Source organism: Cynocephalus volans, chromosome 12 (genome assembly GCF_027409185.1).
Source record: "Cynocephalus volans isolate mCynVol1 chromosome 12, mCynVol1.pri, whole genome shotgun sequence".
NCBI lineage: Eukaryota > Metazoa > Chordata > Mammalia > Dermoptera > Cynocephalidae > Cynocephalus > Cynocephalus volans.
The window spans coordinates 7,084,060-7,101,364 of NC_084471.1; positions in this window are offsets into that span (position 1 = coordinate 7,084,060).

Consider the following 17,305-nt stretch of genomic DNA (forward strand, 5'->3'; position numbering starts at 1 on the left):
CCTATGTTCATTTTAGTGCTTGGTTTGTGGCAGGCGCTTGTAGGTATTTGTCAAGAAGTGCTTACCCAGGACTTTAACTTTTACTCTCCAACTTTGTCTGCCTTTTTCCAGCCATCCACTTCTTCCTCTTGTACAGCGATCTCTACAGAATCTGTGCCGTGATCCCTACAGCTGGGCTGGTACCTGGAGACATAACCAGTTTCACCAGCATGTTCAGTAGCCTGGTGCCTGCCCAGAGCAGGAATCTGGTGGGAGGCCACTGGCTGTTGACAAGGCAATCACTTTAGTAAAGCTTCTTTACAGGAGTGTATTGAGAGTGACTGTTTAAAATTAGTAGATGCTGAGAGTCACAGAAGGGTTTCCTGCATGACTCGCTCCCCTGCCAGGGTTGAAAAATAAGCTACATAATGTAGATGCAAAGCTGAGTAAGAAAGGAAGGTAACAGTCACCTGTTCCCTTAAATACCAAAAGTGACCTTTTTGTACAGAATATTTATCTGAGTATACCCCCAAATCTAGCCTTGCATGGTTATATTACTGGGATTCTTATAATGTTTAAATATTAACTTTCAATTTAATGCTACTCAGGATACCCTCACCATTTGGAAGGGGAGGTGTAAGAGAAAGGGATGAGTTTGAGAAACTACGAATAGAGATAACACGAATATGATACACGGCCAGTGCTAAAGAGCTTTGTTTTCCTCTTTCTCTCTTGGTTTTGACCTTTCACTGCTGTTTTGTTTTGTTCACTTGGTTTCAGGTGCTATTTGTTATTTTTTCTCTCCATCTATTCGTCTGCAGTTTTACTACTTCTACCCCAACAACAGCTACTACTACTACTGGCTAACACGGAGCTCTTACTATTTGGGGTTTCACATGCATTTTTTTTATTTAGTCCTCAAAATCTGCCTATGATAAAGTGCAGTTACTATTTCCATCTTACTGATGAGGCAACAGGGAAAAAAGTTAAGGGACTTTACAAAGCTAATAATAAATAACGTGGAAGTTCAGCTTCCACTTCAGGACTGCCTGATAAAAGAACCTGTGTGGCTAGTACTCTACCACTCTCAAATATTTACATACCCCTGTAAGTCTTCTAAGGCTTTGAGATGACTTGTAAAAATATCTATAATGTGGTAAGTAGAAACATGTAAATTGGGATCATGAAAAATACCGATAGAATAGGAAAGAAACATCGGGAGGAAAGAGAAGACGTACTCAGGTTGTCCATAATGGTTAATACGGTTGAGCTGCAAACTTAGCCTGTGCTTCTTGTCAACTCAAGGAAAAATATAAAAAAGGAAATTGAATTCATTTTTCCCAGGCCAATGAGGCCTTTTAATTCCTTTGGAAAAATAAAGTTTTTCTAACACCTAGATCTAAAAGAAATTTCTCGTGAGGTTCATTACAGAGGCTTGGAAGGGCCTAGATTACTACTGAGTGACAAACACACAGGCTCAGTGTCCTCGCTGTTCAGGGAGATAATGTGAACTATTGGATTTGAATTGAATATTTGAAATTAAAGATTTGTGAATAGTAACAGCTTCCGGCAACACCTTCTGATTTCTATTCCCTCGAGACTTTGTAAATGATGTTATTCTGTCCCCTGAGTTGGTTTCCATCATTTGTTTGCTCATTTAGGTAGCAATTATTCATTGAGCACCTGCCATATGCCAAGCCCTGTCTAAGATCCAGGATCAACTGTGCTGGTCATCCCACTGCCTTGACTCTCCTGGTGCCTCCACCCTGTCAGTTCCTCCTGCTGGGGCTTTTCTGGACTGATTTTTGGTTTGTCCTCCTGTCCTCTAATACCGTGAGATGACGCTCAGCACCTTACACTGTCACTGTCTACCTGTTTTCTGCCCTGTGCTCTTTCTTATTTATCTTTCTGTGCATTCCCAGGACCTGGAAACAACAACGGCTACCAAATAGTGAAAGCTTACTCTGTGCCATGTATTTGAAAAACATTATCTGTGGTTCTTCTTCCCTTTAGAGCACTGGCTGTAACCATTCTGGGGTCACTTGCCCCTTGAGAAGCTCTCCAGAAAAATCATCTCATACACAATTTTGCATTGAATCTCGGGGAGTTTGTAGAAATACAAAAGTACACACATGGACCTTGTCCCTAGATTCCAAGTTAAGAACACTTGAGAGATAGTATTTCCATTTTGCAAATGAGGAAACTGGGTTAGGAGGAGATTGATTAACTTGCAAGTTTGCATGGTAGATAGTGGAGCCGATTTGACCCCCTGTCTGCTTGATTCCAAACCCTTTGTTTTTCCCACTGTTCAAAAGTGTAGATGCTCAATACATGAGTGATGTGTGTATGGAAGTGTATGGAAGGCTCTAAAAGGAACTTTATAGCGTATGTGCCCCAAAATATAACAGAACATCCATCCATCTGATAACAGAATAGAAAAGGAGAAGATTTTTCTCAAGTATTTGGATTTAACTGCCAAAATCTTTTGTGTTGCTTACATTTTTTTCCAGTTTAGTCAAGTGATAATTTTCCTCCCAAGACACCAGTTCCAACAATTTTTGCTTTTGGTGCCATTTCTGTTTGGCTGCGCACATTTTTTATTCTTGTGTTGAATTATGTTTTCTCTGGATGCCAAGGCAGATGGATGGCACTTTTGTTATGATTTTGATATAAATAGCATCTGTTAAAAACTGGACATCAATACTTCTCTGGCAAATAAACAAATATATCAGTGAAATAGCTTTCTAATTGTGTTTTTGCCTGTGGTTAAAAAGTGTATTTGATGGTGTGCAACTTGGTGCTTATTTGGGGGATATAGGTTTTATAACCCTTGCTAATTTCTACCTCACCAAATTCTGAAGTAATCACATTCATTAATGTCTCAGAATTCTCTGTATTTCGACAACTTAAACTGAGGATGATGTAAAGTCAGAGATGAGCTACAGAACTCGTCACAGAGCCTTGGCTGTACTCAGAACATAGTTAAGCTTTCAAAATTGAGGGTATAATTAGCCCAGGCTTCTTGCTCTCACAGTATTAGGTGTTGACAACTGTGACCCATCAACAGCAAAGATTAATGGAGTGCTTACTGCGTGCCAGGCCATGCTGAGTATAAAGTATTGAGTGGAGCCCCCTCCACTCGAGGGGCTCGCTGACCAGCAGGGGCCAGCAGAAAGGTCTGGAAGCCGAGAAGCCAAGTGAAAACCGAGGCAGGACTAGAGGGATGGATGGGGAGGTATTAATACTATTATTTCATACTTGATATCCACCCCTCCTCCCCCAGCCTCAGAGCAGTGATAGAATTGTGGGTGCCTTTTATCTTTTTGTCCTTTTCCTTATTAAATACAACAATTAGTTAAACAAACCTATAAGACTAAGTTCTCTGTAAGGGCATGATTAATTTTATGTAAGGAGGTTTGGAGGGCCCATGAAGGAGGGCACAGTATTGACAGATGAATTGAAGTGTGCCACATGGAAAAAGATGAAGGAAATTCTAGCAAAAGCATGAACCCAAACTCAGAAGTGAAGAATTACATGGTATATTGGGAGTAGTATGTAAAAATGTGGCATGCAGGGAGGTAAGGCTATCCGGAAGAGTCACGTGGGGCCAGGTTGTTAATGATGTGATGCTTTTTCTGCATCTATTGAGATGATCATGTGGTTTTCGTCCTTCATTTTGTTGATGTGATGTATCACATTTACTGATTTGCATATGCTGAACCAACCTTGCATCTCTGGGATAAATCCCACTTGATCATGGTGTATTATCTTTTTGATGTGCTGTTGAATTCAGTTTGCTGGTATGTTGCTGAGAATTTTTGCAGCTATGTTCATCAGTGACGTTGGCTTGTAGTTTTCTATTTTTGTGTGACTTTGCTTTTGGCATCAGGATGATGCTAACCTCATAGAATAAGTTTGGGAGAATTTCCTCTTCAGTTTTTAAAAATAGTTTGAGAAGAATTGGTATTAATTCTTCTTTAAAAGTTTGGTAGCATTCAGTAGTGAAGCCATCTATGATTTCAGTTTTTAAAAATTCGTTAATACTTGATTTGTGGCCTAACATGTAGTCCATCCTGGAGAATGTTCCGTGTGTTGATGAGAAAAGTCCTGTGCTTCTCTTTGTGGAAAGACTGCTGATTACTGCTTCAATGTCATTACTCATTATTGATCTGTTCAGGTTTTCTATTTCTTCTTGGTTCAGCCTTGGTAGGTTGTATGTGTCCAGAAATTTATCCATTTCTTCTAGGTTTTCCAATTTGTTGGCATGTGGTTGTTCATAATAGTCTCTGATGGTTCTTTGTATTTCTGTGGCATCAGTTGTCATGTCTCCTTTTTCATTTCTGATTTTATTTATTTGGGTCTTCTCTCTTTTTTTCCTAGTGTAGCTAATGGTTTGTCGATTTTGTTCATTTTGTCTATCTTTTGTATTTTGGGAGGTCTCTATTTCATTTAGTTCTGCTCTGATCTTTATTTCTTTTCATCTGCTAATCTTGAGGTAGGATCATTCTTGCCTTTCTAGTTTCTTGAGGTGCAATGTTAGGTTGTTTATTATTTGAAATCATTCTACTTTTTTGATGTACGCACTTATTGCTTTAAACTTCCCTCCCAGCTCTGTTTTTGCAATATCCCATAGGTTTTGGTATGTTGTGTTTCTATTCTCATTTGTTCCAAGGAATTTTTTTTTATTTCCTTCTGTCTTCTTTGACTCATTGGTCATTCAGGAGCATGTTGTTTAATTTCCATGTACTTGTACAGTTTCAAAGTTTCTTTTGTTATTGATTTCTCATTTTATCCTGTTGTGGTCTGAGAAGATACTTGATATGGTTTCAATTTTTAAAAATTTGTAAATTCTTGATTTGTGGCCTAACATGTGGTCTATCCTGGAGAATATTCCATGTGTTGATGAGAAGAATGTGTATTCTGCAGTTCTTAGATGAAAAGTTCTGTAAATGTCTGTTAGGCCCATTTGGTCTACGGTGCAGTTTAGGTCCTCCACTGATTGTTGATTTTCTATCTCAATGATCTGAGAGAGGGATGCTGAAGTCCTAAACTATCATTGTGTTGGTGTCTATCTTTCCCTTTAGATCCATTAATGTTTGCTTTATATATCTGGGTGCCCTGATGTTGGTTGCATATATATTTACAATTGGGAAACTTTTTATTTTGGAATAATTTTAGATTCACATAAAAGTTGCAAAATTAGTATAGACAGTTCCTATGTACTCCCAGCTTACCCCAGTGGTAACATCTTACAGAATAACCATAGTACACATATCAAATGTGGGAAATTGACACTGGCAAAATGTCAATTTAACTAAAGTCAATAGTAACTAAATTAAAGCTTTATTCAGCTTTCACCAGTTTTTGTGTACACTCATCTTTTTCCTTGGTGTATAGTTCTATTAGATTTTAACACATATGTAATTTCACATTGTGCATTTTTAAGCAAAGGAGTAACATAACTATATCTGTGCTGTAGAAAGATAAATCCTGGCAACAGAGGAGGCTGGATCAGAGGGAGAAGTTGGAGGCCCGGAAGCGATTGGAGGGGCTGTTTCTGCAGCCCAGATGAGTGTAGATGGGGCAGGGACATCAGGGCTGCAGAGAGACGGGGAGTAGATTTAAGACATGTTCTCCTAGTAAAATTGACACTACTTGCTGAGTGATTAGACGAGGGCTTGAGGCGAGAGGCTGCAGGCAGGCATGTCTGCCTTGAGTTGCCAAGCTTCAGGAGTGGAAGCAGATTCATCCATTCAGTCATTTTGAACACCTCAGAACACCAGTCACTGGCCCAGGATCTGGGGATGTAGTGATGAGATCAATTAACTTGGCTCTAGTCATTATGGAACTTAAAGTCTAGTGGAGACAGGCCTTAATCACAGACTCATACCAATAGGTACATCATTATAAAGCGGACCAAGGGCAGTTTGTAGTGAAGGACAGTAGAGGTCACTGTGAAAGTGTGTAAGGGAGGCCAGCTCAGTGTGGGAGTGTCAAGGAAGGCTCGCTGAGGACATGACATTTGCACTGAGATTTAGGGCAGTGGTTCTCAAAGAGCGGTGTCCAGCCAGCAGCAGCAGCGTCCCCTGGGAACTTGTCAGTGATGCCGATTCTGAGGCCCCACCCCCACCCAGAGTCAGAAACAGAATCTGGAGCAGGCTGTTTCTAACACGCCCTCTGGGTGATTCTGATGTACGCTCACGTTTGGGAGCTGCTGATCGTTAGGGCAAGGAGTTCATTAGGCAGTGAGGGGAAAGGGATGAGTAGTCTGGGTAGAGGTCACAGCCCATGAAAAGGAAAAAGCCTCTGCATGTAGAAGAGAATGTTGGAGGGACTTCCAAAGGCCAACGTGGCTGAGGCAGAGAGAACTGGGGAGAGGGAGGCAGCCAGAGAAAGAGACAAGGGATGAGACGGCAGCTACAGTGACATCCAGGACTTTGGTTTTTATTCTAAGAGCATTAGGAAGTAACTGGAGTGTTTTAAGCAAGAAAATAACACGATATCAGCATTACAAAATGATTATACTTCTTGTTGTGAGAGGGCAGAGGGCACGACAGTAAGTGTGTGTGTTTGTTGGGCTGAGGCATGGGATGAGGAACGGTGCCCATATAGTGTTCACGTACATGCCTCCACCTGGGAATTCTACAATTTCGCCTGAAATTCGTGTAGAGGATTTGCCTAAGGTTTTCTACACAATTCTCTAGTAGCGTGTAAATCATTTGATTGTTTTGTAAACCCAAAGGCTCCATTCTTGTGGCTTGATAAACTAGCTGAGAAAAATCTGTCTGCCAATCTGTGCTAACCCTATTGCTCTCTTATTTTTCAGAATTCTCAAATTCCGATATATTTTATCTTGAAGGAAATGAAACGAAATAGCACCAAAACAAATGCCGTCAAAGTCAACAGCACCAAATCAGGCAGTACCAAAGCCAGGTGAGCTGCCTCTGTTCCCTGAACGCCTGTGCCAGCTGGCGTGGCTGTCACACAGAAGAATATGGCGAGGTCACTATGCAGTGCAGGGCTTAAGGTCTAGAGAGAAAGGTGCTTGAAAAAGTGATGATGTTACCGTTACCACTTCCATCTGGTTTGTGCCAGTTGTTCACACAAAAGCATTTACGAAATGCTGACTTTTGTGTCAAAATTGTCTAGGAACTCTTCATATTTATCATATCAACAAGCATCAGCTTATGCATTTTAACATTGACCTTAATTTGGTGCTCGATATGACTACAGATATTAGACAGCTCCAGTGAACCTGGACGGTGATTCAGCCTGCTCCACTGCAGGGCCAGCTCCAGGTTTTCTTCCAGCTAGATTCACATTTCCTGCTGTAGGTGGCAGCCGCAGCAAAACTTCCAGTTACTGAGCCCTGAAGCTAGGAAACCGGTTCAACTTTCCTTTGCTAGATCTGAGGACTTGCTTGGACTCGGCTGGACTATAAATAGGATGTGTTAAACCCTCCTCGTCTGCATATAGGAGCTAGGAGAGAGCATAATTGTTTCAAGCTTGTACATTTGAAAAGGCTGCGAGTGAAACAGTTTTGAGATGGGAACAACCATTTGACAGCAGACTTGTGGTCAGTTTTTCTGACACGTGTTGTTTTTTCCCCTGTTGCCGTATCTGTGTCTGTCGGGTACGGTAGTGAGTCTGAAAATATTCATTAAGTAATAGTGAATTTCTGAGACAGTTCCCAAAATTATATTTTTAAGTTTACGCAGGAGAAAGTATATTACAAACAAAACACTGTGTGCTTTTTCTTTAGGATCTGTATTCCAGGGCAGCAAGGCATTCATGCTGATATAAATTATCACAAAAACACAATCACTCAATTTGTTTAAACTCAACTCGCATTATTTTTTGGAGGATTGATTATGTGCTGGGCACACAATCAGACATGGTCCGTGCTCTCAGGACATTAATGGTCTAACAGGGAAGAGGGACATTGAACAGGCATAAGGGTCACGGGTGTTAATTAAGAAAACTTTATTGAGGCTGGTCACTGGTTCTTGATAGAGGGGATAAGAGTGAGGAATCATAGATGATGTGGAAACTTTTATCTTGGATGGTGGGAAAGAGAGAGATGATCTCAGGATACAGGAGTGGAAGGACGTGGCGTATGTGTGTGTGAGGTGTGTGTGTCTGTGGGGGGTGAGTGCACGTGTGGCATGTGTACTGGTGTGTGTGTGTGGTGTGGGTGTCTGTAGGAGGTTAGTATTGTGTGTGTACGTGTGCACATCTGTGTGGGGTGTGTGTGTGGTGTGTGTACATGAGGTGTGTGGTATGTGTCTATGGGGGTTAGTGTATGTGTATGTATGGTGAGTGTGCTGTGTGTGTATGGTGTTGTGTGTATGTGTGGCATGTATGTGCCTGGGGGTGATTGTGCATGGTTTGTGTGTATGATGTGTGTGCCTAGGGGACAAGTGTATACGTGGTGGGTGTGTGATGTGTGAGTGTCTGGTGTGGTATGTGGTGTGTGTGTTGAGTGTGAGCATGTGGTGTATGTGGTATGTGGTGTGTGCGCACTGAGTGTGTGTTGTGTGTTGTATGTGCTGAGTGTGAGTGTGTGGTGAGTGTGCACAGTGTGTGTTGGGAGGAGAGTGGTGTCTGAATGGCAGGGCTGTGAAAATCATTCGTTCATCAGTACTTTTGGAGCTCAAGTTATGTGCTGTGTACTCTGGGGCTGGTGTAAAAACACTGTTTCATGGAGTTTATAATGTAGTTTATAATTTCCCCAATAAAAATGTAATTGCAAATAGTGACAAGTGCAGTGCGGGAAAGTCCAGGTAGGGTGCTCAGGGTGGCCTCTCCAGGGAGGGTCTGCGGCAAGCAGAGCGGGGCTGGGGCGAGCAGTCCGAGCGATCGTGGGGCCGTGGGAAGCGGGAGCAGGGCGAGGTGGGCAGGAGCCAGAGTGTGTCCTGCCAGGTAGGCCCTGCCTGGTGGCATGTTACGTGTAACATACCATGACACGCTATGAAAGAACATTTACAATAAAAAAGATCAATGTCTTCACCATCCCAACGTAGCTGTTTTTGTCATGTCTTCTATGCCCTGTCCATATGTGAAGATACATTTTTATATCATTGTATTCATGAGAGTATACCTTGCTAAACTTTATCTCTTAACATTGTCCTAAACGTGGTTTTATGTTTCTACATATTCTAATTATCATTTATAACAGTAACATACTACTCCATTACAATATGTTACCTTTGAGAGGTGTGTGCTTTCTGGGTTTATAGGGGCAAGTCTGGAAGTGCGTGCAGGTAGATTCAAAGTCGATGCTGTGGGAGAAGTGCTAAGATGGGTTTTTGGAAGAAGGGCAGGAGCCTGTGCAGGGGTCTGGGAGGCCCTTGGTCAAGGAGGCTGTGGCTCAAACATGGGGGCTGCTGGTGTGGAAATGGCACTGCCTACTTGTAGAGGCAGGTCCGTTTATATCCACGGATTTTTCTGCCAAATTGAATTCAGATGACTGACTAAATGGTTTTTTATGATACCCTATCATTTGGGATATATTTGTAAATCAACTTGCATTCTTGCAATTCCTGTGTTTGGAGCAGTAGACTAGGGGTTGCCAGTGGAGTCTGTCTAAGATATTAAGGCAGTACGAGACTGGGGTTGGGGAGGCGGGGCTGGGCTTCATAAGTCAGCGGCGCCAACCCTGGAATCCTAATATTTGCTTAGAAATGTATGGAGTGACTTGCTTTTAATTTTCTACATGTTCTCTTGAGTAGGTTGTAGAATTGTTAGACAATCCATTCTTACGGGTTGACGCAAATTTTCTTATTACTGTATCAAATATGTGCAAACCCCATTGTTCTTATTTGTTTATATAAGAATGCACACAAATCACACACATGGGTGTGTACAAATGCGTGCAAACACACACACATACCCTGGCACAATTGGGCAAAAGCCTAGGATTAAATTCAGGATAGTTCCAGTCTTGGCTTTGCTGTTAACTGAGTAAATTTGGCTTTTTCTCTCTGGCATTTAATTTCCCTCTAAAAATATGGATAATGGTATCTAACTTGGAAAATTGTTGTGAGGTTGATGGTTAAATGAGATAACACCCAGTGGCCAGCAAAATAGGTGCTCAGTTATTGCTGGGTGATTCTAAAATGTAACATTTGCTGGCTTTTAACTTCATTTTGATGTAAAGCAGGGAACTTTACACATGAGCCTCTTTAAAAAAATATTATAGGCTTGTACTTGTTAGTCATCTTCAGTTTCTTCTAAAGAAGTGGTCTCAAGCTTGTTAAAATACTCAGGGCCCCAGCCCCAGAGTTTCTGAATCAGTTCATCTAGGTGGGGCCTGAGAATGTGCATTTCTAAAAAGGTCCCAGATGATGCTGATATTGCCGGTTCAGGGACCAGACTTTGAAAACCGCTGTTTTAAAACTACATGCCTGCCTTCACAGCCCTTTTAAAATTAATTTTCTGAAAAGGAAAATAAATGCATTTAAAGATAATGGTATTAATAACAATAAAAAACCTGTTATTTCTGCTTGTGGAATCTAGAGATGGAATAGCTCTTTCCCCCCTTCAGATGAACTGATAGATGGCATCTCTGGAGAAAGTCTTTAACTTAGTCCTTGCGGTAGGGTGATTTAGTTCACACTCCTCACCAACTCTGGGAAGACAAGGTATCCCATAGAGCAACGCTGAATTTCTGCGTGCTACATTAGCGTGGTTTCAGATGCTGCAGGGTGGCCTTACTCCTGTGCTTCTCGAACACGCTGCCATTTTCTTTTAAATCCTGGGTTGGATGGTGAGCTACTGGAGGGTCGGGGTGGGCCACATTTCTCTTTCTCTTCCTAGACCCTAGCCAATGCATGGCCTGTAGTGATTGCTGAACAATGAATCAGTGAGAAAATAGTTGCTGGAAAATGCTTTGTTTAGGTCGAACACACCAAATAGGCTTCATTTTCAGAACTGTCCAGATTTGGTTGCCTGGAATATTCATATTGTAATTGAAGTCTCACTAGCTTTTATGATCCTGCAATTGGTAGAGATTAGAACTGGAGGAGACCCAACAGGTCATCCAGACCATTCTCCTGCAGGAAGAGGATTATTCCCTGCAGTGTACTCAGTGGCATTAGGAGGAATTACTTTTCATATGATTATTTTTCTTTTCATTCTTTCTTCAACTAAGTGTTTCTTGAATTGAATCGCTTTGTATTCAAGTAATAAAATGCACACCAGGCAGTACATTTCTGGGTGATTATCTCACTCCTCAGGTGGTGTAATAAGGCATGGGGCCAAAGCCCTGGCATGCCTTATTGTTATTAGGAAGTGGATTTATGGATAAAATAAAGAAAATGGTTCTGTGCACCAACAGTCACCGCCCCAAGGAATGCAGTGCAGCAGATACACCAGCACGCTCCAAGACCAGGGGGAGGCGAAGACCGAGTGTTCCTCACCATCCGTGCAGCCGTGGGCAGCCGGTGACCTCCCGCTGCCTTCAAGGAACTTGTTGTTAATTTTATAAAAGGAAACAGGAAAGCCTTGGTCATTGACACCCATGTGGACTTGCTACCTGGCAAGAGCTCTTCTCTTGCACCAAGAAGCCAGAAGCAAGAGGCAGCTCTGGGCACAGAAGTATGCAGCCTGGGGTGAATTGTGTCCTGCTCTGAGCGCCAGTTCTGCACCTATGAATCAAATCGGGAAGAGGCTGCCTGATAGGGTGTGGGGAGGGCCCAGGGATAGCTTTCAAAAAGCCTAAGCCCATTTCCTGGCTCAGAGTAAGTCCCTCAAAATGCTAATCGAATTACACAATTTATTTTCCTTCTTAAAATTCTTCACCAGGTTGAGTTTCTCATCTCTGTTTCAGCTACACAGATAATTCCCATCCCTCTTGGGGTTCCCTCCTGTGCAAGATGCACGTGCCTTGGCACCCCCCTTGCGTGCACCCTCCACTTGCATGTCCTTGCTTGTCGAGACCCCAACCCACATTAAACCCAACTCCCCACCTGCCCCTGCCGTTGAGTGTGGCCGGGACAAAACACACACGCAGGTTCACGGCCGTGAAACTCAGGTGGGCTCTCCACACTCCCTGGCCGTCACTTCACTTCTGCGGCTCCCCCCGCCCCCCACCACTCTTCCAGACAACCGTTTCCTTCCCGGTCCTGTCATCTCAATCCTGAGATGCTACTACCCAGCCTCCCTCCCCCTGCTGATGTCCTGACTCCTATTTCAACAAGAAAAGGAACAGAATCAGAAGGGAGCCGCCACGAGCTCCTGCCACCACATGTGCGTCCACAGCCTCTGCCGTTTTGTTTGTCCCTATGAATGCACTGTCCTTGCTCCTAGAAAAACCCCTTCCGCTACTTGTCCCCCAGGTCCTTTCTCCACCAGCAAACCTGTGGGAACTGGTACGGCTCTCCTTTCCCCGCCGGTGCGTCTCTCTTTCCCTGGCCGCTGGCCGCTGTCGTGAGTGTCCAGACGTGCTGCTGACTCTCCCACCTTAAAGAAATATCTCCCTTGACCAGTTATCACGCTGTTTGTGTTACTGCCTCTCCCCATTACAGCAGAGATTTTTGAAACAGTTGTCTCTATTTACTGTCACCAATTCTTTTCCTCTGAATTGTTCCGGATCCCACTTAGACGGGCTCCATCCCCCCCAGCCCCCCATTCCACCAACACTGTTTCTGTCAGGCCGTCATGGTCCCCACAGCGCTCACTCAGTCCAAAGGGCAGTTCTCGGTCCTCCTCTTACGTGGTTGTCGCCGTAGCACTTGAACACACTGTCACCCCTCCTCCTGAAACACCTCCTTCACACGGTTCCCAGGACACTGGAGGCTCCTGGTTTTCCTCCTGCCTCAGTGGCTGCTCTTGGTGTCTCCTTTGCTGGCTCTTCCTCACCTCCCTGACCTCGGTGTTAGAGTGCCCCAGGGCTCGGCCCTTGTATCTTTTCTTTTTTTACACCTGCTTTCTTGGTGGGCTTCTCTGATGTCATGCCTTTATATGCACTATATTCTGACAATTCCAAAATTTATGTCTTCAGCCCCAATCTCTTCCGTGGACTTGGACTCATATATCCAACTGCCTATTCAGTATCTCTACTTGGATCTCTAATAGGCATCTCGAACTTAACAGGTCCACAATGGAATCCCTTATCTCTTTCTCCAGACCTGTTCTACCTGCAGCTTTTCCCATCTCAGTTGGCCGTCACTCCATCCAACCTTTCTTCTGCATGTCCAGTCAAGTCTATCAGAGCATATAGTTGACTCTTCCTTCAAAATATATCTGGGATCTGATCACTTCTCAACACTTGCAGAAACCACGCTGGTCCAAGCCGCCGTCTTCTCTTGCCTGGATTATTGCAGTAGACCTTTAATTGTTGCCCTCTTTTCTCCCTTGCACCTGTAAGCCTATTCTTGACCTATAGCCAGAGGGATTCATCTGATGCAGAGCAGATCGTGTCCTCTGCACCTGACCCTCCAGTGGCTCCACATGTCAGTCACATGTCACAGTGGGAGCCACAATTTCACAGTGGCCTACAGGGTTCTCCTTCATCGGGCTTGTTGCTTTGTCCTCCCGATGCCATCATTCCCTTCCTGGTCTCCTTCAGATCTTTGCTCAAAGTCACCTGTTCTCCTTCTCTGTCCCATTGATCTCCATGGCACTTATTCACTTGTATAATTTACTTGTAGTATTTATTATCTGTCTTCCATTACTAGAATATAAGATCCACGAGGTCCAGGATTTTACCTATTTTATTCATTGGCCCCCAGACTCCTAGAAGGGAGATTAATAAATATGTGTTGACTGTGTGAACACATACCAAGCCATATTCAATATCATACTTCAATAAATTCTGGGAATTTACCTATGCTATGAATTCTTTGGTTTCATCTCAGTTAAATCAACCCAGTTCAAGAAGGATCTGTGTGGGACCCTAGCGAGGCTCCCAGGCTCACCTGGTATGAGCCATGGATGGTTCTTACCTACAGGGACCTGCCAACCGACTGTGGCAAATAAGACAGGTCTCCAGACCGTACAATGCAAGGCAGAGGCTGTGCCCACCGGGAGAGAGGTAAAGCAAAGTCCTAGCCAGTGTGGATTTCTTACACATTAAAAAAACAAAAAACCTTACTCATTCCTTCAACCCCAACAACTTTGAGATTCTTTGAATTGAGAGTTTAAGAAATATTGTCTGGTCTGATTCTGCATACTTGTGTGGTGCCATGCACACACCCCTATTTTTGAATATTAAATAACTATGCACTCGCATTTAGTATGTTAAGCCTAATGGGGAAAACTTTTTTTTTTCTTTTGCTGAGAAGGGCAGCCAAGTTGGGTGCCTCAGTTGTGCTGTAACCTTCCTTATAGAGCTGATCTCTTGAGTTAAGGAGGGTTTTGCTTCTCGCCCTTATGCTGAGAATGACCAGAAAGACATGAGGCAGACTACACTTCCCCCAATTTCCTGAAATAAAAATAAACCAAATTCCTCCTTGCCACAGACTGGCAGAGCCTATGAGTTAAGAAATCACAAATGTATGTAACATTGTGACTGCGGAGCATCAGGCCTGCTGTTGGTGGGGCGGCCAGGTTAGCTCTGCCAGCCGGGGTGTGAACCTGGGGACACCCATGAGGCCTGTGGTGAACAGGATACCCCTGGGAATCTCACTGGGATACAGCCAGATGTCTCGCTCTGCCCTGCCTCCCCTAAGGCCTTTTAATCATAATCTTAACACATTACCTTAAAGATTATTGAGAAGGCATCACCTTTGCCAAAGGTGCCCAGGGGAGCAACTTTTCCCATGGCCCACCCGGGCCTGCTGCTGCTGTCACCGCTGCTTGTCTTCCCCCCGTCCCTTTCTCCCTCCCTCTTGTTCCTCCTCCTCCTTTTCCTCCTCCCCCCTCCTCCTTTTCTAATTGCAATATAATGCACAGACCATAAAACGCACCCTTTAAAAGCGTACGATTTAGTGGTTTTTAGTATATTCACAAAGTCGTGCAGCCATCACCGCTGTCTAATTCCAGAACTTTTTTTGTCTCCCCTAAAGAAACCTCATACCTATTAGTAGTCCCAGCCCCGTCTTCCCCCAGCTCCTGGGAAGCACTAATCTACTTTCTGTCTCTATAGATTTGCCTGTTACGGGCGTTTTATGTGACGGAATCGTACAATACGTGATCTTTTCTGCCTGGCTTCTTTCACTTAGCATGATGTCTTCAAGATTCACCCATGTTGTGGCATGACTCAGTACTTCATTCCTTTTATGACTGAATAATAGTAACTGAGTGGATATGCCATTTTTTATTTATCCATTCTTCAGCTGATGGAACCTTGGGTCATTTCAGCTTCTTGGCTGCTGTAAATAGTGCTGCTGTAAATATTCATGTACAATTTCTTGTGTGGACATATGTTTTCAGTTCCCTTGGGTATACACCTGGGAGCGAAATTGCTTAGCTGTACAGTAACTCCATGTTTAACTTTCTGAGAAACTGCCAAACTGTATTCGAAAGCAGCTGTGTACCATTTTAAATTCCCACCGGCAACATGTGAGAATTCCAGTATCTCCAGATCCTCACCGGTACTTGTTATTCTTTGTTTCTTTGATTATAGCCATTCTAGGGAGCATAAAGTGGTATCTCAGTGTGGTTTTGACTTGCATTTCTCTGATGACTAGTGATATTGAGCATCTTTTCATGGACTTACTGGCCATTTGTGTGTCCTCTTTGGAGAGATGTCTATTCAAGTATTTTCCCATTTGAAAATTGAGTTATTTGCCTTTTTATTATTAAAATTGTAAGAGTTCTTAATATATTCTAGATCCTGATCAGATATATAATGGGTAAATAATTTCTTCCATTCTGTGGGTTATCTTTTCACTTTCTTTATAGTGTCCTTTGAAGCACAAAAGTTTGAAATTTTGATGAGGTCCAGTTTATCTATTTCTTCTTTAGATGCTTGTGTTTTTCATGTCAAATCTAAGATATGATTGTCTAATCCAAAGTCACAAAAAAGGTTCATCTATTTCTCCTTTCAGTTTTATCACTTTTTACTTGATGTATATTGGGGCTCTGTTTTTAGGTGCCTATCTGTTTATTTTACCTTTATTTATTCGTTCTCTAACGCTCTTCCTTTCTTTATATAGATCTGAGTTTTCTGACCTATCATGTTTTTTTTCTTTCTGAAGTATTTCTTTTAACATTTCTTGCAGACAGGTCTGCTGGTGACAGATTCCCTCAGTTTTTGTTTGTCCGAGCAAGCCTTTTTTTCTTCTTCAATTTTAAAGCATAATCTCACTGCACATAGAATTCTGGGTTGGTGGCTTTTCTTCTTTCAACACTTAAAATATTTCACTCCAGTCTTTTCTTGTTTGCATAGTTTCTGAAGATAAATGTATATGGACCATACTTTCTTGTTTCTTTGAATGTCTTATAAATTTTTGTTGAAAACTGGAGATTTAAAACATAATGTGTCAATTGTGAAAATCATGTTTTCACCCCTTTCCAGGTTTTGTTTTTGTTGCTCATTTGTTGTTGATCATTCATTTAGTTACTTTTCTAAATTGTCTTTGTAAAGTCTGTGTTCTTTGTTATGTATGGCCTCTGAAGTCTCTGATTGGTTAGCTTAGTGGTCAGCTTGTGGATGGACAGAAATTTACTTAAATGCCTGGAAGCAGCAAGTCTCCCAATTTTTGCTGCTGGGCTCTTTGTGTGCGTTGGCACATTCCTCCAATACTCAGCCAGACAGTTTACAACTCTGCCTTAGCCCTCATTTCCTGCTTGGGCAGAGCCTCAAGATCAGCCAGAGGTGGTAGTTTATGATCTTCTGAGGTATTTCCTGAGCGTATACATAGCCCTGGGAATGCTCACAGCTCTGCACATGCAGGTGGCCTTCTAGATTCCTGGGAATATGTGAGAGCTTTTCAAAGCCCTGTATGGACGTCTTATTTCCCAGCTTTTCCTTTTAAGCTTTTTGGTTAGCCTATTATTTACCACATCATCCACCCATTTAGCCAGCTGTAATTTTAAGCAGCAATTACATCTGATTTTTTTCTGGCAAATGTCTCTTCCCAGTAGGTATTCTCACTGGGCAGGCTCTGAGTCAGTTCAAATAGAACCATATGAGTGGGGTCTTTCAGGGAACCATCAGGTCCTATAATGATACTTTCCTGGAAATGGAGCTTTGAAGGTGCTCCAAGCCTGTCCTGTCCCCTACAGGACTGTCAGGTGCTCAGTTTTCCATGATTGCAGGCTGTTGGTGTTCAATGCTACCTCAGAGTTGGAAGTGGGTCGGTGGGGAGGAATGGGAATAGGACAAGTAAAAATGCCACAAAATTGCTCTTCATACCCAGGCTCAGCCATTTTTCATGAA